At 27.2% G+C, this 23412-nt stretch overlaps 1 long non-coding RNA gene across 4 annotated transcripts; it reads left to right on the top strand.

Moving 5' to 3' along the window:
* Nucleotides 1-528: 528 nt before the first annotated feature.
* Nucleotides 529-22589, top strand: LOC122511407. 4 transcript variants are annotated; one of them, XR_006302512.1, is made up of 4 exons: nucleotides 535-664; nucleotides 3218-3272; nucleotides 18496-18589; nucleotides 21411-22589. It is a non-coding gene; the product is annotated as an uncharacterized LOC122511407 (long non-coding RNA). The 4 variants fall into 4 exon arrangements; XR_006302514.1 differs by lacking the exon at nucleotides 3218-3272 and having other exon boundaries at nucleotides 529-664; XR_006302511.1 differs by lacking the exons at nucleotides 535-664; nucleotides 3218-3272 and adding an exon at nucleotides 7914-8058.
* Nucleotides 22590-23412: the final 823 nt, after the last annotated feature.

Below are 23412 nucleotides of genomic sequence, written 5' to 3'. Positions count from 1 at the left end.
ATCGGCTTTCGAATGGGAGAGTTAAAATGGGGGCGAGGATGAGCAAGAAGCTCTTTGGTTCCGGATGCGTGTGGAGCCGCGTCGGCGCGACGTCATTTCCAAAACGTCGCGCAATCCGTTTCATCGTTGACGCGCAATTTCATCCCTCTCCAAATTCACCCCATCGTTGTTGGCTCTAAGCAACATTGAAGCCACCCCCGCGACTAAAAAATCATTTTCGCGCTGGCGCATTACACACATACTCTCCTTCATCGTGCTATCGTTGCATTAAAGTAAAAGCCACTCCCTTGTGACCCGATAAGGGAGGAAAAAAAAATATGCAACCTCTGAATGGACAAACCACGTCGACCACGGTTTATTATAACGCAAAATCCACCTATGCGCTCGTACAACACAATCTTTAATATATATATATACCGATGTGCGTGCTTTATGATAAATATATATCAACGAAATGGTAATTTTGCATTTTGCTGGCATATACGAAAAGTTTTTATCAAGAAAAAAATAGTATTATCGAAGGTACGCTGAGGACGTATGTATACGTGATATTACAACTGTTGGACTGTTGGACATTTTTTTTTCTACACTGTAGAAAATTTAGGGAGTAGTTATACATTTAGTGAAGGAGTTAATATAACTCCTTTTTCCATAACTCCAAAAGGTGTGAAATCGAAATTCGAAAGTTAACAATTTACCAGGGTTGCCACGCAAGCTGAAAACCTGGAATTGTCAGGGAATTTTATAAACCTTGAAAAAATCTGGAAAAATCAGGGAATTTTGATTGGAATTCTGGAAAGTTATTGTTTTCTAAAGTTATTGTGCTTATTCTTGAAATCTAATTTTTCTTTAATTCAATTTTCCTAATTCAAATTTCTTAATTCAATTTTAAAAGAGTTGCCTTTACAATTTTTCTTCGCAATAATTCAATTATTTTCATAAATAATAAAACTCATCGTAGAATTTCAATTATTTTTAATACAATTTTAATGGAAAATGTCATTATTTTTCTCGAAAAATGTCATTATTCTTAAAAATTTTATTAAAATTCATCAAAGAAACTCAATTATTTTAAAATGCCTTTCCATAATTCATTTATTAGAATTTAATTATTATTGTCAATTCATTTTTTATTAAATTTCTTGAAAGAATTAAATTGTTTTCAAAAATATTAATGAAATTTTTTTTAACACTTCAATTTTTTTCAAAATAATTTTAATAAAATTCTTTGTAGAAATTTCATTAATTTCTATAATTCATCAAAATTCAATTATTTTCAATATCTACTATTTCAATAAAATTTCACAAAAGAATTCAATTAGGTATTTAAAAAGAAATATTATTAAAAAATTTAATCACAAGAATTCAATTATTTTCAAAAGTAATAAAATTTTTTGCAGAAATTCAATTATGGTCAAAAGTTTTAAAAAATTATCGTCAAAATTTCAATTATCTTTATAAATATAAAAATTTTTCTCCAAAATTCAATTATTTTCAAAAATTTTAATGAAATTCTTTTTCATAAATTGAAATTTTTTTTAAATTCTCCTCCATTCAATGATTTTCAATATCTACTATTTTAATAAAATTTTCCACAAGAAATGAATTATTCTAAAATTTTTTTAATAAAATTCTAAGCAAACCTTTTATTATTTTTATAAATAACAAATATTTCACATCAATTCAATTATTTACAAGCTTTTTATAAATTTCTTTGCAATAATTCCATTATTTTCAAAAATATTCAATTTATTTTTACAGAGATTCAATTATTTTTATAAATATGTAATACAATTTTTTACAGGTATTCAATTATTATTTTCATAAATAATAAAACTCATTGCAGAATTTCAATTATGTTCGATACAATTTTAATCGAATTCAACGAAAAATGTAATTATTCTTAAAATTTTATTAAAATTCGTCAAAAGAATTTAATTATTTAAAAATTTGTTCATAAAATTCTTTATGAGAATTCAATTTTAAGAAGCATTCAATTATTCGATAAATTATTTATTTTTGTATTAAAAATAATTAGGTATTTAAAAAGAAATATTATTAAAAAATTCGTCTCAAGAATTCCATTATTTTCAAAAGTAATAAAATTCTTCCCAGAAATTCAATATTATGATCAAAAGTTTAAAAAATTTATTGTCAAAATTTCAATTATTTTTATAAATATAAAAATTTTTCTTCAAAATTCAATTATTTTTAAAAATGTTAATAATAATCTTGGCAATATTTCAAATTATTTTCAAAAATTTTAATAAAATTCTTGTCAAAATTTCAATTATTTTCAAAAACTTTTCTCAATTCAATCAAATTTTTTACGGAGATTCAATTATTTTTAATGCAATTTTAATCTAATTTCTCGAAAAATGAAATTATTCTTAAAAATTTTATTGAAATTCTTCAAAAGAATTTTATTGAAATTCTTCAAAAGAATTTTAATTACCTATTTAAACATTTGTTGATAAAATTCTTTAAATGAGAGTTCAATTTTAAAAAACATTTAATTCTTCAATAAATTATTTTTTTTATTTAAATAATTGAATTGTCGTAGAATTTTCTAATAATAATTGATTCAAATTAGAATTTCAGTTAAAACTTTAGATAATAATTGAGTTTTTAAAATGTTTCAAATTATAATCTTTGAATGTTTGAATTTTTCATACTTTTAACTTAAAATTGTGTTTCAATTTCAAAATTGTTTTAACAAAGTTCAATTTAATTTTTTTCAAGTTATTTGAAGTTTTTTTTCTAATATATATATTTGTTTGAGGAATTTCCGAATAATCGATGAAATTTCGTAAAATTGATGTTTAAACAAAAGGATTTGAAAATGTTCAAAAAAATGTTTCAAAAATTATTAATAATAATTAATGTAAAAAAGAATTTTAGTTAAAAATTATGGAAAACAATAATTGAATAATTGAAATGATTGAAGTAATTTTTAATTATTATAAAACATAAAAAAATCGATTGGTCCGAGTCGAAGACTCGCAGTGATCGATTTCTTTATGTTTTATAACAATTTTTTTATAAGTTGTTTAATTTCACAAAGGTTTGAATTAAAAATTTTGTAAAATATAAATGTAGTTTTAAAAACTTGGAAAAATTCCGATTTTTAACAAAAAAATTTTTCTGGAAAACCTGAAAAAGTCAAGGAATTTGAAATGAGAAAAAGCGTGGCAACCCTGTTTACTCTTTTTTACAGTGTACGAATTTTAACCCGTTGCATGTCGACGAGATTTTTACTGTTTGGCCCAAAAGTGCGTTAAAAAGATTTTTAATATATTTTTATAAAACTTTTGTAACCCAAGCTTTTTAAGGACGTTGATTAATCAGTTTTTTTTTTTTTTTTTTTTTTATTTATTACTCTCTCCCTGCACAAGCCGCAGGGTTCGAGGCAAAACTTCCAATACCAAAAAAACCTTAAAGATAACTTACAATTCTAACATTTTAACCTTAACCTAATATAAAAACTAAATCTATCTGCCAAGTGCCTGGGTTTCCGTTTCCAGCTTCTTTGTGCCCAATTTGGCTTCGTCAATTATAAAACTAAGAATTATTTCTACGTTCCCACCCTCGCTCTAGTTTTTTCTATTTCTTTCATCCATTTCTCTCCCTCCCCATTTCCACTTAACACCATACATACCCGTTCACTTATACTTCTTTCCTCATATCCTTCCTCTCTTCCACATCTATCCAACACATGCTCCCAGTCCTCAATTTCAAATTTACACACTCTACACAATCTTTCATCCTCACTCATCCAATACTTACACTCATTCATTCCCTCTCCCATTCTGAACCTTAACACTCTATTCCTTTTCCTTTCATCCCTTATTTTCACTAAATATTTCGGCAACCCTTCTTCCTTGACCATTTTGTACCACCTATTATATCTGGACTCTCTAATCTTTTTCCATCTATTTTCCCTGTCCTTCTTATTCCACTTCCCAATTATTTTCTCAACGCTTTCCTCCCTCTCTCCTATCTCTCCCAATGCTCCCCATCTTTCCTTTTCCCAGATAGTCATACTTTTCCCTCCCTTTCCCTCCTCCCTTTTAATAAGTTCCCAACATCTTCTCGCTAGCCCACTTCCCTTCCCCTCCGCAAACTTTCTCTCTAAACCAATCGCTCTTTTTCTCTGCCTTACTACCATTTTCTCTCTCTCAACTTCCTCTCTTAGCATGTACCCCGGACAGCTTCGATTTAACCCCATTGTCCATCTTAAATATCTCTCATGCATACTTTCCATACTGCTGACTTCTTTCCAACCCCAAATTTCCACTCCATACCCTAAGACTGACCACACTAGCATATCAAACATCCACACTCTTCTTCTCCAATCATTCTTAAATCTCCTCATACCTATGCTCCACACTTTTCCCATAATCTTTCCTGCCTTTTCCACTCTTCTTTCCGCATTCAAACCTTGTTTCCCGTTAAACTGCAGCCAGTATCCGAGATAACAAAACTCATTCACTTCATCTATGCTACTTCCATTCAACTTCCATACTTCTTTCTCACACTTTCTTCTCTTTCTAAACCTCATCACTTTCGTCTTTCCCACATTTATACATAAGTCTTTATCTCTAACATACTTCTCAAATTCATTCAACATTAATTTCATTCCTCTCTCATCATCTGCCATTAACACCATATCATCCGCGTAGGCTAGCGAGAATACCCTACCATTTCCCAATATTACTCCCCCTTTTCCCCTCTTTGACAACCTCTCTTCTACGTCTGCTATTAGCAGGTTGAACAATATTGGGCTCAATGGGCATCCCTGCCTAAGTCCTCTTCCCAACCAAAATTCTTCTCCCAACTCCTCTCCAATTTTTACTCTTTCCCTTGTGTCTACGTACATTTCCTTAACTCTTTCCACCAAGTCTTCCTCAATTCCTTTTTCTTTTAAAACCTTCCACAGAATTCCCCTGTTTACTGACGGGAACGCCGCCTTAAAATCTACGAAAACCGCAACCAATTTACCCTTATCCCTTCTTAGATTTCTATTTATTAAAAAATTCAATACATAGATATTGTCAATCGTCCCCATTCCTCTTCTGAATCCTGTCTGATTGTCAGGTATGCATCCAAGTTCTCCCACTCTCTTTTCCAACCTCTTCCTCAGAATCTCCGCGTACACCTTGTATCCCACCGGCATCAAGGTGACCCCTCTATATTCATCTACCCTTTTCCCTTCTCCTTTCTTCTTGATTGGTACTATTAGCCCTGTTTTCCACTCCTCAGGCCACCCCTTTCCCTCCCACACCTCATTCACCACTTTACACATTTCCTTTTTAACCCATTCTCCCCCGTATTTTAAACCCTCCCCTTCCAAACCATCCCCCCCTGCCGCCTTTCCTCTTTTTATCCTTCCTATCGCCTCTTCTACCTCCCCCATACTTATTCCTGTACCCTCCTTATTTCCCGTCTGCCTTCTGCCTTCTCCTCTAATTCTTTTTTCTATGCCCCCGCTTAAACTTTTAAAATACTCCGTCCATTCCTCTATTTTTATATCCTTATTTATTCCCTCCCACTTTTTTCTTTCCCTATTTATTACTTCCCACACCTTACCCTCTGCCACAGCTTTTTCTATTTCCTCCATGTATCTTCTTCTTTCCGCTTCTCTTTTCTCCTTCAACAGCTTTTCATGCATCTTGTGCCTCTTGTTGTACAACTTCTTCTCTATCCATCCTTTTCTCCATGCTCTTATATGCTCTCTCAACTCTTTTCTGCTTCTTTCACATTCTTCATCCCACCAACCCTTTTTATTGCTCTCCTTCGCTCCTTCTGCCTTTATTTCCCCTTTTACCTTCTCGATTATCTCTCTTAACCTTTGAATCCTTTCGTTTACATCCCTAACTGCTTCTTCTCTTGTCGCTCCTTCCTCCTTTCTTCATACTCCCTTAATTGTTCTTGCCCCCAATCCCCCATTTTTATCTTTCTGTTCATTTTTCTTTCTTGCCTCCTTCTATCCCTGCCCTCTACCCCCTCCAACTCCACTATTAGTGGAAAATGCTCCGAACCCACCTCAATCCCTACCTTCATACTGCTGATTATTTCCCTTACCTTTTCTTCTGCCAGAACATAATCGATCACCGTATTTCCCCTTCCTACGTATGTAAATTCACCCTCCTCATCCCCCTTTACATTCCCATTTACAATTGTCCATCCCCTTTCCGCTAATATCCTGAGCATCTTTTTCCCTTCTTTATCTAGCTCACCGTGTTTGGACTTTCTTACGTACTTTTCCTCCTCTTCATCCCATATACTGCCACCTTTTTCTCCCGTCCACGCATTTAAATCCCCCCCAATCAATACTTTCTCGTCCCTTCCCCATTCCATCCAATTTTCTATCACCCCCCATCCCACATCCTCACCTCTTCTCCTATAGATTCCCACAATCGAAATATATTCCTCTCCTTTTTTTACCCTTCTTGCCATACATCCCTCCACCTCCTTGGTTCCTTCCTTCAGACTTTCCTCTTCTATTCCATTTCTTATTCCTGACAACATCCCCCCTGCACTTCTCCCCTTTTTATTATCCCTTTTTGCCCCTTGCATTCTCCATGTAAAATTCTTAGGCAACTTCTTTTAATTTTATCCCAGTCTTTCTCTTCTACCCACGTCTCACTCAAAAATATTATGTCCCACCCTCCTAATGTTTTCCAAAACCCTTCATCTTTATTTCCCAACCCCGATACGTTCCAAAAAACAACTTTTATCTTCCTATTTAATTCCCCTTCCCTCCCTCTTCTCCCTCCTTCCTCCCCTCTCCTGTTCGCTATTCTCCAAACCCCATTTCTCTTTCCTCTTCTACCACTTCTCCATCCTCTTCTTTAACTATCCACTTCTTCCCATTAATCCATAAACATTCCCTTCCCCATTTTACCCAACTCCCTTTTTCCCTCTCCTCCCTCGCTTTCCTTGCCAAAAGCCACCCAATCCTTCTCTCCCTGTAGGTCTTATCCTCATCAATTTTTACAGGTTTACCCCTTAACTTATTTTTCGCCTTCATTACCTCCCATTTTTCCTCTTCGCTTCCTAACTCTACTATCCATACACTCGGCTTATCCCTGTTTTCACCTCCAGCCCCCCTTATACCCTTTATGTGCACTTCCACTCCAATATCCTTCATTATTTTTTCCACTTCTTCTTTAACCTCACTCTTTTCCACTTCCAACCCCTTTACCACAATCCTTTCTCTTCTTCTTTCTTTCTCAACCCCTTCCATTTTCCTTTCAATTTCCCCTAATCTCTTTTCGATTACGTGCTCGCCTCCTGAAGCACCTTCCTCATCCACACTTTTCCCCCTCTCTTCTTCCCTTTTTTCTATTTTCCCCACCCTTTTTTCGAGATCACTCAATTTTTCTAATTTTTCCTCAATTTTCTTAAATTCTTCCACCTTTTCTTTTTCCCTTTCCTTAAATCCTTCCTCTAATCCGTCTAGTTTATCCCATACCTGTTCTTTCTCTTTTCTCCATTCTTCTTCATGCTTTACCCACATTTCTCTTATTTTCCCCATCTCCCCCCATACCTTCTCCATTTTTTCATTCATCCTCCTGCTTATATCTTCTTCCTTTTTTCTGATGTTTAAACAAAAGGATTTGAAAATGTTCAAAAAAATGTTTCAAAAATTATTAATAATAATTAATGTAAAAAAGAATTTTAGTTAAAAATTCTGGAAAACAATAATTGAATAATTGAAATGATTGAAGTAATTTTTAATTATTATAAAACATAAAAAAATCGATTGGTCCGAGTCGAAGACTCGCAGTGATCGATTTCTTTATGTTTTATAACAATTTTTTTATAAGTTGTTTAATTTCACAAAGGTTTGAATTAAAAATTTTGTAAAATATAAATGTAGTTTTAAAAACTTGGAAAAATTCCGATTTTTAACAAAAAAATTTTTCTGGAAAACCTGAAAAAGTCAAGGAATTTGAAATGAGAAAAAGCGTGGCAACCCTGTTTACTCTTTTTTACAGTGTACGAATTTTAACCCGTTGCATGTCGACGAGATTTTTACTGTTTGGCCCAAAAGTGCGTTAAAAAGATTTTTAATATATTTTTATAAAACTTTTGTAACCCAAGCTTTTTAAGGACGTTGATTAATCAGTTTTTTAAAATTCAAAATGGCGGACAATATTTTAAAATTGGTCAGTTTAGGTTGAAACTGATTATACTCAGAGCTTTTCGCTGAGTCATTGATTATAAATTTTACATTAGTTCCTTAAAATTTTAAGTAGCGGATGCAATACGATGCGAGCACATTCTGGAGCAGTGAATTTAAAAAGGTTTAATAAACTGTAAAATGTAATTTCATCAACTAATGTTAAAGTATTTAAATAGATTTGATTATATAAAAAATTATTAAGTCCCCTATTTTAATTTTTTAAAAACTCGTCTTAGATTCGTAATCAACGAGCTCGAAAATTTCCGAGTCATAAAAATGATCAAAAACTTAATATATAAGAGACCTTTAAAAATATTACAATAATCTTCATGCACCCTAGATAAAAATATATTGCTTAATCGTACTCACTAGAACTCAAGAAACAGGAATTTTTTCTTCGGCACATCGGAAAAAAATTGCAGCTGTAGTATTACGATTCGGTTTTCTAAAATCCTCCGTTTCAATCGATATAATCCTCCAGTTATTTTGGTCATTTTGATTTTCCAAACGATGATCCTCCTGATACTCTGAAAAAAATAAAAAAAGAAGTTAAAAGTCATACGAAAATGCGAACAGTTTTTCAAGATACAAATTTTCATCAAAAATCTTTACCATATGTTGCATTTCTTGCATTAAGAAAAGAATATATTCACGTATATAATTATTGTCAATTATCCTCGAAGGTTGATAAGTTATTATTTAAATTTATTAAAAAGGGATTCAAACAGTTTCTTTATTCTCACAAAAGAGACAAATTTAGTTCTCTGAAAATAAAAAAGAAAAAGAAAATAAATTGGATTACTTGGAAAAAGAAGTGTTTGTATTTATTTTCTTTTATCAAGTTAGATCATATTCATAGCGTCTAAATATGTATAACCCTCACATTCTTATTTGTTTACTCAACTTCCTCTAACTCATCTTCTAAAACCATCAAACACATATGAAAACTTCACAAAAGGTGCGAAACATTTAAAATTCAATGAGACATTTTTCGAACTCTTTTTGTTTATTTTCAAATTCTCACTCAAATCTGTATCTTTTTTTTCGAAAATGTTTTCATTTTCCCCTTAAAGTATTTTTTTTTCTCTCTAGCAATATAGTTTAGGATTAGTTGCATTTCATTACTGCTTTAGGTCAGAGTCATTTTGAGTCAAAATCTCAACAAAGTTATAGTCGCTCACTGATTTTGATACCGAACTCAAAATCAGTTGCGCAACAAAAAAACAGATTTCAGTTTTTTTTTTCTTTCAGGAACGTAAAATAAATTTTTACTGCACTTGATCATAAATGGGATTAATCCCCTTTAGCACCTGTACCATATAGAATTTTTCCGTAAGGAGACAATTGCAATGAAAAAAACAAACAAATAACACTACGTCCAATTTTGAACAATACAAATGATTTTCATTCGCACAAAACCATTGCGTCCTCTATCATTCAAATGACAAATATTCGGTAACGTGTATTCAGAGTTTACGACTCGTATTTACGATTTTATACTCCCTCGTAAAATGGAATTGTCCGACGGTCCGAGAATGCTTTTCCACTATGTAATGTACGTAAGTCCGGTTAGATATGGGCGGATTGCGCATCCTTTGCGTTAAAGGGTTTGCGTTCAATGACACCTATCATTGAATCTCCAGAACCGTTGTTCTCGACATGTTCCAACATAACAGTTTCTAAATGTTTTGAATATATATCGCCGTCAAAATTTTGCCTAAGCTCACATCCGCATGTATAGAAACTTTACCCTTTATAATATTCACGTGTATATTGAGAAAGTTTTTAAATTTTCCCGCACTCTTCATTTATACGAATAAACAAAAAAAAACAAATGCGAATTAATCAACACTCAATTTCCTTGTCATATTAAAGTCGTATAAAGTCTATTAAACTTGAACTCATAAACTAAAAAATGCCCCTTCAACGAATAATAAACCCCTAAGTGTAATAAAGATAATGTAATAAACTTATTCTTGTTTTTTTATAAATAGAACCGTGCGGATAAGTCATCAAAAGAATGTGAACTAATTTTTTATAGACGCAAACTTTTATGAAACTGGAAAAAAGTTCTAATTATAAAAAATTTCGATATTTTCGATTCTTAGAGTATAGAAGATGCGGCGGTTGATCATATACCAAGTGGACAATTTTTTTTTAAACACTTTTTGACCCCTTCTCCCCCCATTGTGGACATTTGACAATCCTCCTTTCCCGAACTATCCTCGTGGACATGTTTTGGCGAGAAATTAATATTTTTGGTAAAATATACGAAAATTTACAACTATAAAGAAGATTTTTTTTTACTTTATGATGGTAAATTTATATTTAATAAAAAAATATTTACGACATTTCGAAATATCTTAAAGTTTTGCACTACAGGCGTCGGATCGACTTTAAGGCGTAAAAAAACTTATGTTTAAGTCCCCTTTATTCAGTGATTTCTAAATTCAATTATTCAAAAATTACATAATTTTCTTAAATAAATATTTAAATATTTCTTTGTTTTTTCATTTAAAAAATTTCAATTTAAAACCTTTTGAAATTTAATAATTTCTAAAAATTATAACAAGAACCCTTTCCAAAATTCAATTATTTTTAACAAGTTTTAACTAAACTTCATCTTTAAATCAATTATTTTTCATGATGTTTCGAAAGCATTTCGAGAGTTTAATTATTTTAATACAAATATTCATTTTTTTATAATAATTGTAATTGTAACTATTTTTTTTTAAAGTTATTAAGATATATTTTCTAAAAATTCTTAAGTAATTGAAATTTCCTAAAATCTTATCAAAATAATTGAAATTTGGTAAAATCTATATTCAAAATAATTGAAATTTGGTTAGAATCATTTTAAAATAATTGAAATTTACTAAAATCTTTTAAAAATAATTCAAATTTGGTGAAATATTTTTAAAATAATTGAATTTTTGAAAAAGATAAAAAAAATAAAATTTCTGAAGACATTGAATTATAAATATGAACATGATACCAGTGAGAAATTTTCAAATAATTGAAATATTGTAAAATCTGTTTAAAATAATTTAAAATTGGTAAAAACAAAAAAAATTAATAAAATTAAATAAAAAAATTTTAATTTTAAGAATTTTAAGAAATTCATAAAATTAATTATTTTTAAATATTTTTAAATAATATTTGAAAGATAATAGTTTTTCAATTATATACAATTGAAAAATTTTCAAACAATTAAAATTTGGTAAAATCTTTTAAAAATAATTGAATTTTTGAAAAATATAAGAAAATAATCAAATTTTTTGTTAATTTTAATTATAATTATAATAATACAAAAAAAGGAAATTTAAAAAAATTTTAATTTACCTACTTTGTTCGAAGATAGTATTGAATCGTAAAAAATTATGATATAAAACAATGCTAAGAATTAGTTCTTTAAAAATATTTTAATCTGATTTTTTGAAAATAATTGAACTTCTTAAAAGAATTTTTGTATAATTTAAAAGAAACTGATTTTTTTAAAAAGAATTTTAACTAAAACTTTTGAACTTGATTATGTTTTCCAAAATGTTAAGAATAATTCTTGAAAAATTTTAATATTAAAATTTTAATTTTATGTTTGTATTATTTCTTAGGCTGATTCTATCTCAATTCATGCAGGGCGAATAGGTTAAAAATTCCAAATCAAATTAAAGGTAATTTTTCTTGTTCTTTTGGACAAATAAAGAGACACGTATTTTTTTATTTAGCGAAAAAAAAATTTTTACCTGAGTTATGAGTGTTTGAAAATTTTAAGACATATCGTGATTTTATAGCAAAACAGTTGACAAATTATTTTCAAATCTTTCTAATTTTTGCAAAAATAAATATTTTTCAATTTTTTTTTCTTGATTTTAGTAGTGTTTTTAATACTTTTTCTTTGCAAACTTGAAAATTTTAAAAATTTTGAAAATTAACAAAATGGCGGCCATTTTTCAAAAAATCGAAAACTAAAATTACTAAAAATAAAATTAATAAATAAAATTAAAGAATAACTGAAATTTTCAATATGTGTGACAGAAATTTTCAGTAGTTTATTAATTGGCGAATCAGTTAAAAATAACTGAAATTTCTGTTATTTTTAACTGATTTTCAGTGAAATTCCACTGTTTCAAATCGCGAGAATAGAGTCACTGATTCTCTGTCAAATTTCACTGCTTTTCAGTGGAATTTCACTGATTCAGATTTAGAGAAAAAATAATGAGATTTTTTATTTTCTGAAAAAAATTATTGCGACTTCCAAACAGTTTTAGCGGACATGAAACCTTTTAAAATTAGTTCCTTTTTTCATTTAGTAATCACAAAAAAATTTTAAGAAAAATAAAAAATGATGTTTTTGAGAAAATTGACTTTTTTGATTTTTCGGAAAATGGCCGCCATTTTGTTAATTTTTAAAATTTTTAAAATTTTCAAGTTTGCAAAGAAAAAGTATCAAAAACACTACTAAAATCAAGAAATAAAATTGAAAAATATTTATTTTTACAAAAACGAGAAAGATTTGAAAATAATTTGTCAGCTGTTTAGCTCTAAAATCACGATATGTCCTAAAATTTTCAAACACTCATCTAAAAAATTTGTTTTCGCTATATAAAAAAATACGTGTCTCTTTATTTGTCCTAAAGAACAAGAAAAATTGCCTTTAACTTGATTTAGAATTTTTTAGACTTCCAAGTTATAGTTTCAATTTTAATAAAATAACAGATTTTACATTTATTTCGTTGGTACTTTTTATATTTGAATTAGTAGAATGTTATACTAATGAAATTCCAAAAAGTCGTGCATCAAACGGTTTAGTAATAATTGTACTAACAATTTAATAGAACTGTGAAATTCTAGTAAAAAATTAGTAAAATTTTACTGGCAATTAATAATATTCTACTAATTGAAAAAGGGTTTCAATTTTTGCTGCTTATCAAAATGAGTACTGTACGGTTATCATTTTGAACCCGCAGGTTTTTTCTATGTAAGAAGTTTCAAATCAAATCGCCTACATTAGTGTGGCAGTAACTCAAGTATACAATCTTGACCAAATATGTCTCAACTTTTATGTTATATATTCAACCTTGTCTAATGCACAGTTTCCATTGTAGCATGTGAGTAAAATAAGAGCAAAATTGTGCGCGGCTTTTATTTTTTACACTACAGTACAGGAGGAACTTTAGCATGAGCACTTACTGCGCCATCTGTTGTTTATGGCGGCCATTTTCTCTCAGGGTGCAGTCACTTAGATTAATACAGAACAGCATAGTCATTTTTAAACAGTTTATACGAAACTTTCCAAAACAGGTTCCAAAAAATGGTAATTCTATTATAATTATAAAATACACGCCATCTTCTTTCTGCGTATAATATCACGCCATGCATATAATCATTATATATGGAGAAAATATATTTGAACCAACCGAATATGGAGGTGGAGGCGAAGAAGTGTTGTTGGTCCCTTGTGCGCGAACATAAAATACAGAATTCACGATCGGGATATAGTTAGAGGTGTGTATATATATATACATGGGCTTGTACCTAACTACATGTTACGGGATGCGAGGTACGCAATTTTCTCGTAACTAAATGGAAAATAAATTCACGGCAAACTAACGTTATTCCCTTCGACAGGCTTGAGTTTTTTTTCTGCTTATTTTTTTTTCTTTTGCTTTCTTGGTCAGATTTTATGAAGGCAAATTACAGAGCTCTATGGCCGCTCTCATGGCAACGCTAACGCTCTAGGTGTTTTAGACCTTGGTAAAAGATATTTTTTTTTAATTTCACGGCCGCTGACAAAAGCGCGTGATTCTAACGACGATAACACACTTTGTCGTTGCTACCGGATAAGTTCAGTTCTTTTATCAATAAAATGACTTTTCTCAATCTCTCATTTAAAAAGATGCGAGCTTTTAAAGAAACCAAAAAGGAAGACCGCGATTGAATATTTTATTAAAATTTATATCTTCAATTAACAGTTTTCTTCAAAGTATTAAATTGACTATTAATATACTTTAATACCAAAAATGTAGCTGAATTTTTGATTTGATCCACAGTTTTAGTATCAATTTGTTGCAATTTGATATTCTAAAGTTACCATCAGTGTAAAAATTTATACAATTTTTACTTTCGTAATTAAATTAAATTTTCAAATATTTAAAAAAAAGTTTTATTTGCTTTTCGCCTCCTTTTAAACATACGTTTGTACCCTTTTTTTATAACTGTTGTAAAAATCTATATATGCACATATGTAATAAAAATTACGCGCCTCTAATATATCTTTTGTAAAATATTTAAGAAAAAATTGTTCACCAGTTTATGGATCATTATGTTGTTTTTTTAATCGCATTACCGTGACAGAGTTCAACCTTGAATTTTGATATACATATTTTATTATTATATAAGTATATGGTTCTACTTTTTTACTATATGACGGTGGAAATTTTATGCAAGTGTAATATATATATATATATACAGAATGTTATAAAAGTTTTAAATATATTTTTTTCTACTGAGCAATCAGAATCTTGTTTTGCTTAAAGGAGACATTTTTTTAAATCATTTTGTAAAAAAAATTCCAAGGATAATAAATTATATTTTGTAATTTAAAGAATTTATTGTACGGATTTAATTTTAAGATATAATAAAAAGTGTCTTCCGAAAAAGGAGAGGTCAATTAATTATAAATTTCATTGGTGACAGCGGTGGGATCATATACTCGTATATATATATGAACATATATTGTGAACCAAGTATATTCTTTTATTGTAATTTTTTCGAAATTTATTTTTGTAATTTCTTTAGGTACCAATTATTTTAAAATGCCTTACTATAATCTTTTTATTAGAATTTAATTATTATTGTCAATTCATTTTTTATTAAATTTCTTGAAGGAATTAAATTATTTTCAAAAATAAATTAACGAAATTTTTTTTAACACTTCAATTTTTTTCAAAATAATTTTAATAAAATTCTTTGTAGAAATTTCATTAATTTCTATAATAATTCATCAAAATTCAATTATTTTCAATATCTACTATTTCAAAAAAAATTTCACAAAAGAATTCAATTAGGTATTTAAAAAGAAATATTATTAAAAAATTCATCACAACAATTCAATTATTTTCAAAAGTAATAAAATTTTTTCCAAAAATTCAATTATGATCAAAAGTATTAAAAAATTTTCGTCAAAATTTCAATTACCTTTATAAATATTAACATTTTTTTCCAAAATTCAATTATTTTCAAAAATTTTAATGAAATTCTTGTTAATAAATTCAATTTTTTTTTAAATTCTCCTCCATTCAACAATTTTCAATATCTACTATTTTAATAAAATTTTCCACAAGAAATGAATTATTTTAAAAATTTTTTAATAAAATTCTAAACAAACCTTTTATTATTTTTATAATTAACAAATATTTCACAGCAATTCAATTATTTACAAATTTTTTTAAAAAAATTTCTTTGCAATAATTCCATTATTTTCAAAAATATTCAATTTAGTTTTACAGAGATTCAATTATTTTTATAAATATGTAATACAATTTTTTACAGAGATTCAATTATTATTTTCATAAATAATAAAACTCATTGCAAAATGTCAATTATTTTTGATACAATTTTAATCGAATTCATCGAAAAATGTAATTATTCTTAAAATTTTATTAAAATTCGTCAAAAGAATTCAATTATTTAAAAATTTGTTCATAAAATTCTTTATGAGAATTCAATTTTAAGAAACATTCAATTATTAAATAAATTATTTATTTTTGTATTAAAAATAATTAGGTATTTAAAAAGAAATATTATTGAAAAATTCGTCTCAAGAATTCAATTATTTTTAAAAGTAATAAAATTCTTCGCAGAAATTCAATAATTCTGATCAAAAGTTTAAAAAATTTATTGTCAAAATTCCAATTATTTTTATAAATATTAAAATTTTTCTTCAAAATTCAATTATTTTTAAAAACTTTTCTCAATTCAATGAAATTTTTTACAGAGATTCAATTATTTTTAATACAATTTTAATCTAATTTCTCGAAAAATGAAATTATTCTTAAAAATTTTATTGAAATTCTTCAAAAGAATTTTAATTACCTATTTAAAAATTTGTTGATAAAATTCTTTAAATGAGAGTTCAATTTTAGAAAACATTTAATTCTTTAATAAATATTTTTTTTTTATTTAAATAATTGAATTGTCGTAGAATTTTCTAATATTTGATTCAAATATGAATTTCAGTTAAAACTTTAGATAGTCATTGAGTTTTGAAAAGGTTTTAAATTATAATCTTTGAATGTTTGAATTTTTCATACTTTTAACTTAAAATTGTGTAGATTTAATTTTTTTGTAAAAGTTCAATTGAATTTTTTTCAAGTTATTTGAAGTTTTTATTTTCTAATATATATTTGATTGAATAATTTCCGAATAATCGATGAAATTTCGTAAAATTGAATTGTAAATACAAAAGGATTTGAAAATGTTCAAAGAAATGTTTCAAAAATTATTAAAAATAAATGAATAATTAATTTTAAAGAAGAATTTTAGTTAAAAATTCTGAAAAACAATAATTGAATTGAAATGATGAAAGTAATTTATAATTATTGTAAAACATAAAGATATCGATTGCTCCGAGTCGAAGACTCGGAGTGATCGATTTCTTTATGTTTTATAACAATTTTTTTATAAGTTGTTTAATTTCAAAAAGTTTTGAATTAAAAATTTTGTAAAATATAAATGTAGTTTTAAAAACCTAAAAAAATTCTGTTTTTTAACCTGGAAAAGTCAGGGAATTTAAAATGAGAAAAAGCGTGGCAACACTCTGTAATTCAAATCAAAGTGAGTAAAGATTATTTAGTTACAAATAAATTTGTAGATTAATATAAATAATTACGAGTCACCGATTCATTATTAATTAATGAACAAAAAAAATCATATGTAGAAAATTAAAACCGTCTTATCTTATTCTTTCTTTTTTTATAATCAGCCACGTGGAATGGGGGCAAAGGCGTTTAGGTAAAAACGTTAACGCGGCCAGAAGCTGGGATGAATCATAAAAGTTATCTTCTTCGCAACTACCGGCGTATTCCAGCTTTACAATTTCCCATCGGACTCACAATTCCGTCGTATTTTCATGCTATATATATACATGTATGCATTTTCTCTATGTACACGCGTATACACACTCAAACACTAATACAAATTGGAGTCATAGAGGTCGCTGTATTAAAGTTAGTTATAGACGTCTGTATCGTATTTAATTAGCAATGCTTTGTGGTAAATAAACGAAAGTTCATTATCAACTACCTTTCAGGAAAGAATATATATGTTTGAAAATGAATTTTAATGTCAAGGCGGAATGTTTCAAATCGAAGTATATATTTGGCCTTAATTTACTTTCTTTTCGAAATTTGTTTATATATGTAAATCATCTATTATAAATTTTTTTTTATAAAGATTAGACTTATTTGCTGCAGCCTAACAATCTATAATAATCTTACTGTCTGATCAAACTTTTGATTAAAATATGTTTACATTAGAACTATTTTTTAATGAATTTTAGCCTTGAGTGTAATTTTAAATCTAAAAATTGACTTGAAGTGGATAGTTCTAATAAGTTTAAAAATAAGAAGAAAAAAGAAAATATAATTTTAAGATAAGTCTTAAATTCAGCCCTGTCTGCTTCAGTGTAAAATCCTCCAAAATCATTCACTATAAAAAATAACTCTTTGCTCTAAATTTGAATTAGTAAAAATGTTTACTATTTTGAATTAGTGACTGAATTTTTGCTTTCAAATTAGTAAATTTTTCTAAGAAATTAGTTGAAATTACTATTTATTAGTAAAATTTACTAATTGAAAAGCAAAAAGTCAGTTACTAATTCAAGTTAAATACTTTTTATTAATTTAAATTTAGAATGTGATACGTTATACTTTCGATACACTTTTGACTCAAACCGTTCAGATTAAAACCATTTTAGAATAAAATTTTAACTTGAAGCTATTATTGTAAGATTTAAAATTGACTTAACATATGTAACAGGCTTCGTACTCGATAATTAATTTTATAAAAGTAGCATTGAGACTGAAAGTAAAGGCAGTAAAAAAGTAGTTGTCGAAAAATTAAACTTGACTAAATTTTTTTATAATTTCTAAATTAAATTTGATTTAAAAATAGAATAATTTTATTCAAATAAATATATTTATTTGAAAAATACTATTTTTATTTTTATATTTCTATATATATTAATATATTAATACTATTCTTATACTCTTTCATGTTCTTTATTTTTATGTCTGTACTTATAGAACGAAAAGGTTTGAGACGATCAACAATGGAATCGACTGAATGTTGCAAGAAGAAACCGAATTTCCTGCGATGGGATACGATCTGAATTACGAGGTACTTAGAAAGAGGTCTCTAAAAATCTACCGAATTACCCGAGTCATTAAGTCTTCCTGAGTTCTTTTTTTCTAATGAGTTTTCAATCGATTTTTCCTCTTAATACTGGACCCGATCTTTGGACTTTGATTCTGAATTATATTCTTTCCTCTCTGAATTTGAATTTTTATAATAGTTCTCTACTATAATCAAAAAATTATAACCCTCGGAGATCCTGTGACCTCAAATTCGTTACTCGGGGTCGCTTTTTTTTATGAATCCGATGTCAGATTTTGAAAATTTTAAATTTCGGACGTAGTTCATAAAAATTACGAATTTGAAGCGAATTCGATCATTTTAAAAAAATTCGTTCGTCATACTGGATCCGACATTTTGAAATTTTAAAAACTGACGTTCAGCCCTCGGATCAACTTTAACGAACAAAAAAAGTCGCTTTAGTCGATTACAAATAGAAAAAAGTCGAAAAAGTTGTTTATTTAATTTAATGTTGTCACGAAATTTTTTTTTAATTCCCTAATTCTACACTGATTTCTAAATTCAATATTAATAAAAATTTGTATAATTTTACTAAATAAATATTTGAATACTTCTTATTTTTTTTTTTACAGAAAATAAAATTTAAAAAATTTCAACTTCTGAAATTTAATATTTTCTAAAAATTAAAACTATAACCTTTCCAAAAATTCAATTATTTTCTACAATTTTTAACTTCTTCGAGAATTCAATTATTTATATACAAAAATTCAATTTTTTATAATAATTGGTACCGTTAATTACTTTTTTTTAATAATATTAAGGTAGAATATTTTCAAAAATTTTAATAAAGAAATTCGTGAAATTAACTTTTTAAAAATATTTCTAAATAATTTTTGATAGACAATAATTTTACAATTACAAACAATTAAAAAACGTCAAAAAAATTGAAATTTGGTAAAATCTTTTAAAAAATAATTTAAATTTAGTAAAAAAAATTCTAAAATAGTAAATTTTTAAAAATTCTAATTTACTTTTTTCGAAGATAATTGAATCTTAAAAAATTAGGATAAAATAATTCTAAGAATTAGTGCTTTATAAATATTGTAATGTAATTTTTCGAAAATAATTGAAAAATTTTTGTATAATTTAAAAAAAAATAATTTTTTGAAGAATTTTTATTAAAAATTTTGAATCCTGTGATTATTTTTTCCAAAATGTTAAAAATAATTCTCAAAAATTCTAATGTTATTATTTTGTGTTTGTATTTGAATTTTCAGAAAAATGGAAAATATTGAAAATAATTGAATTTTAAAACTTTATAGAACGAAATAATTTAGAGAATTACTTTCTTCAAAACTATTTTAATATTATTTTTGGAACCTAATTTTCAATAATTTTTATTTTTATTGAATTTACACTTGAAGATTATTCATGAAAATTTTTGAGAATTCAATTATTTTCAAAATTTTCAATTATAATTCTTTAAAGTTAATTTTCAAAAATTGGAATGAAATACTTGGATTTAATTGAATTTTTTAAAAGGTTTCAAATTAAAATCTCGTCAAAGTTTTAATTATCTTTATAAATAATAAAATTTTTCTTCAAAATTAAATTATTTTCAAAAATTTTAATAAAACTCTTGTCCTAATTCCAATTATTTTCAAAAAATTTCCTCAATTCAATGATTTTCAGTATCAACTATTTTAATAAAAATTACCAAAAAGGAATTAAATTATTTTTAAAAAAATTTTAATAAAATTGTATGCAAACATTTAATTATTTTCATAAATAACAAAAAATTTTAGAGACATTGAATTATTTCCAAATTGTTTGGAGAAATTCAATTGTTTTTAATGCAACTTTAATCATGTTTCTCAAAAAAAAAAGAAATTATTTTTAAAAATCTTATTAAAATTTCTCGAGATACTTTGAATAAACAATTCTGTAGAATTAATTTTTTTCAAAAAGTTTTTTTTTTTTTTAATTATTTGAAGTTTTTATTTTCTAATATAAATTTATAAATTATAAATTATAAATTTAATTGAAGAATTTCAGAATAATCGAAATTTTGTCAAATTAAATTGTAAATAAAAGAATTTGAAAATTCTCAAAAAACTATTTCTAAAATTATTTTTAAAAAATTGACTCAAAGAAAAATTTTAGTTTAAAATTCTAGAAGTGAATAATCGAAATGATGAAAATAATTTTTGAAGAAGTTACAGTATATAATAAACTATAGCAAGTTTTAATAATTATTATAAAACATGAAGATATCGATCACTTCGATTCGAACACTTTGGGAAGTGATCGCTTTCTTCATGTTTTATAATAACTATTCTTATATCAAATTTTTGAAAATCTTAATTTCTATGAATAAATAATAGTGATTGAATATTTATGTAAAAATGAAGTTATTGATGTTTTCGAATAATTTTACTTTTGAAGAAATTTGACTCGAAATTTGTAAAAAAAAAAATGTAATAGAACATTTTTTTGCGTATCTAATTATTTTGCGAGTAAATCAGAATATTCTTTAAAGTCAGAGAAAAATTTAAAGTGTTTTGTCTGCAAATCAGAGAATTTAAAATTTGGTAAAATATAAATGTTTAAAAACCTTGAAAAATTATACGTAACCTGGAAAAGTCAGGGAATTTGAAAAGAGCAAAAGTTTGGCAAAACCTTAACTATAATTTAGGTATAAAAATTCGTTGTGTATGAAAATTCGTTTCATTGTTACTTTCCAATGTTAAGTTTTATAAATATTCAATGAAATTGCAAAAATAAAATGTTATGCTGGTAAATATATTCCTTGATAGCATTAATTAAAATACAACTTGAATTTCAGATTCTCACAGAAATATACTCTTCTCTCATATTATATCAACAGAAAAATAAATCACTCCCCCCCTCTCTCTCTTTTTTTTGCTAAATTGTCCACTTTGAAGAAAAATTGATAAACGAATCCAAGATCGTAAATTTTATTTCCAGAAATAGTCGTTTGACGACGAACCGCCGACGGTATATATATTCACGATAGCTCGAGAGTTTTGTAGGCGGAGGCTGGTTGTGTGCCTGGTCCGGATCGATGATACGCGTTTTCACTCCGATGCTCTGCTAACGCTGTTACGAACCGGAACCATGGAACCCATGATTGTGGAAGGGCAAACCGAGAGAGGGAGAGAGAGATTGTAAGGGCAGAATTGGAAGGGGAATGTTACAGAGAGAGAGAGAGAGAGAGAGAGAGGGAGGAGCAGAAGTGAGAGAGAGAGAGAGATGAACAATACAGCACCATTTGGCAAGAGAAGGAGGGATGAAGAAAACAGCGATCTAAACCAAAAGGGGTGGGGAAGAGGGAAGGAGAGAGTGAGGGAGAGGGGGAAGCGAGGAAACCATGCCAGGACTATAGCATCAGGGGGTGGATTGCCAGCTATGGGGCATAAATAACCGCACGTCAACCCCCTCTGCGGGGGATGCGTATCTATACATGTTCTACTCGTACAAGCCCCTATATATATATACATATATATTCCTCACTGTTCCAGCGCACAGATTCGATTTCCGTGCCAGAGCTGCTTCCTCGATTACGACTGCAGTAAATCAATGCAAGCGAATCCGTAGAAATTAGTACTCACGCAGTGAATCACTTTTATTTGCCCATTTATCCCGAATTTAATTCCATTACTTACAAATTATTAGAGGCTTCAAATTGTAAACAAATAAGAAATCAATTATATTCTGTTTTGATAAAATTTCATGTATAAAGATGCGAATCTTATCTCTATACTTTATTTCCTATATCTCTATTTTTTCTGTTTCTATTTTTCCGGGTCTCTATATCTCTTGTCTTCATAGGGGTAGGTCGTATTTTTTCGATAACGGTCATCACTTGAGTTGATAGAGTGAGGGTTCAGGGCTCGAACCAGTAAAAGTATTTTTAAAAAAAAACGGACTTTACGGACCAAAAATTAAAAATTATTATTACTGACTAAAATATAACCAGTCCGAATCAAATAATTTTTAAAAATTCCATTACATATTTTTTATTTTCCCGACTTTTTCCTAATTTCCATCAAAAATATTTACTTTTTTCTTAATCCTCTGCTACGAATTTTATTATTCATGAAAGAATTTAAAATATATTTATAAACAATTACTAGCAACAATTCGCGCGCTAAAGCACGCGGCTAACTTCTTACTGCCTTTTTTAAATAAAACTAGCAATTTTATTTTCAAAAATAATAAAAATTTCACAGGAATTATTTATTTTCAATTTTAAAATTAATATATTGAAAATCATCGAATTGTTGCAAAGAATTTTATCAAAAAATTTGATGATGACAATAGAATTTCTTCAAAGAATTTTATTATTTAGGAAAATAACTGAATTCTCACAAAGAATTTTATTAAAATTTTTTAAAATCCTAATTAAATTCTTTTAAAGAATTTCTTTGAACTTTTTTTTTTTAAACTAATGGAGTTTCTTTAATAATTTTAATTGAAAATTTTGAAAGCATTTGAATTTTATTAAAAGTGAATTGAAAATAATTGAATTCTTGTGGAGAATTTTACTAATATTTATAAAAATTGTTTCGAAGAATTTATTAAAATTTTTGGACATAATTGAAATTTATGGAAATATTTATTAAAAATATTTGAATTCATCCGAGGAATTCAATTAAAATTGTTTTAAAAATCATTGGATTTTTGTAAAGATTTTACTATTGAAAAAAATAATTAAATATTGTTTAGAAAGATTTTACTATTTATAAAAAAATAATTAAAATGTTTCGCGAGAATTTTTAAAAATTTTAAGAAATAATTAAATTGTTATGAAGAATTTTATAGAA

Source organism: Leptopilina heterotoma, unplaced genomic scaffold (genome assembly GCF_015476425.1).
Source record: "Leptopilina heterotoma isolate Lh14 unplaced genomic scaffold, ASM1547642v1 Lhet_82, whole genome shotgun sequence".
Lineage (NCBI taxonomy): Eukaryota > Metazoa > Arthropoda > Insecta > Hymenoptera > Figitidae > Leptopilina > Leptopilina heterotoma.
This window is presented reverse-complemented; position numbering and strand designations above follow the sequence as displayed.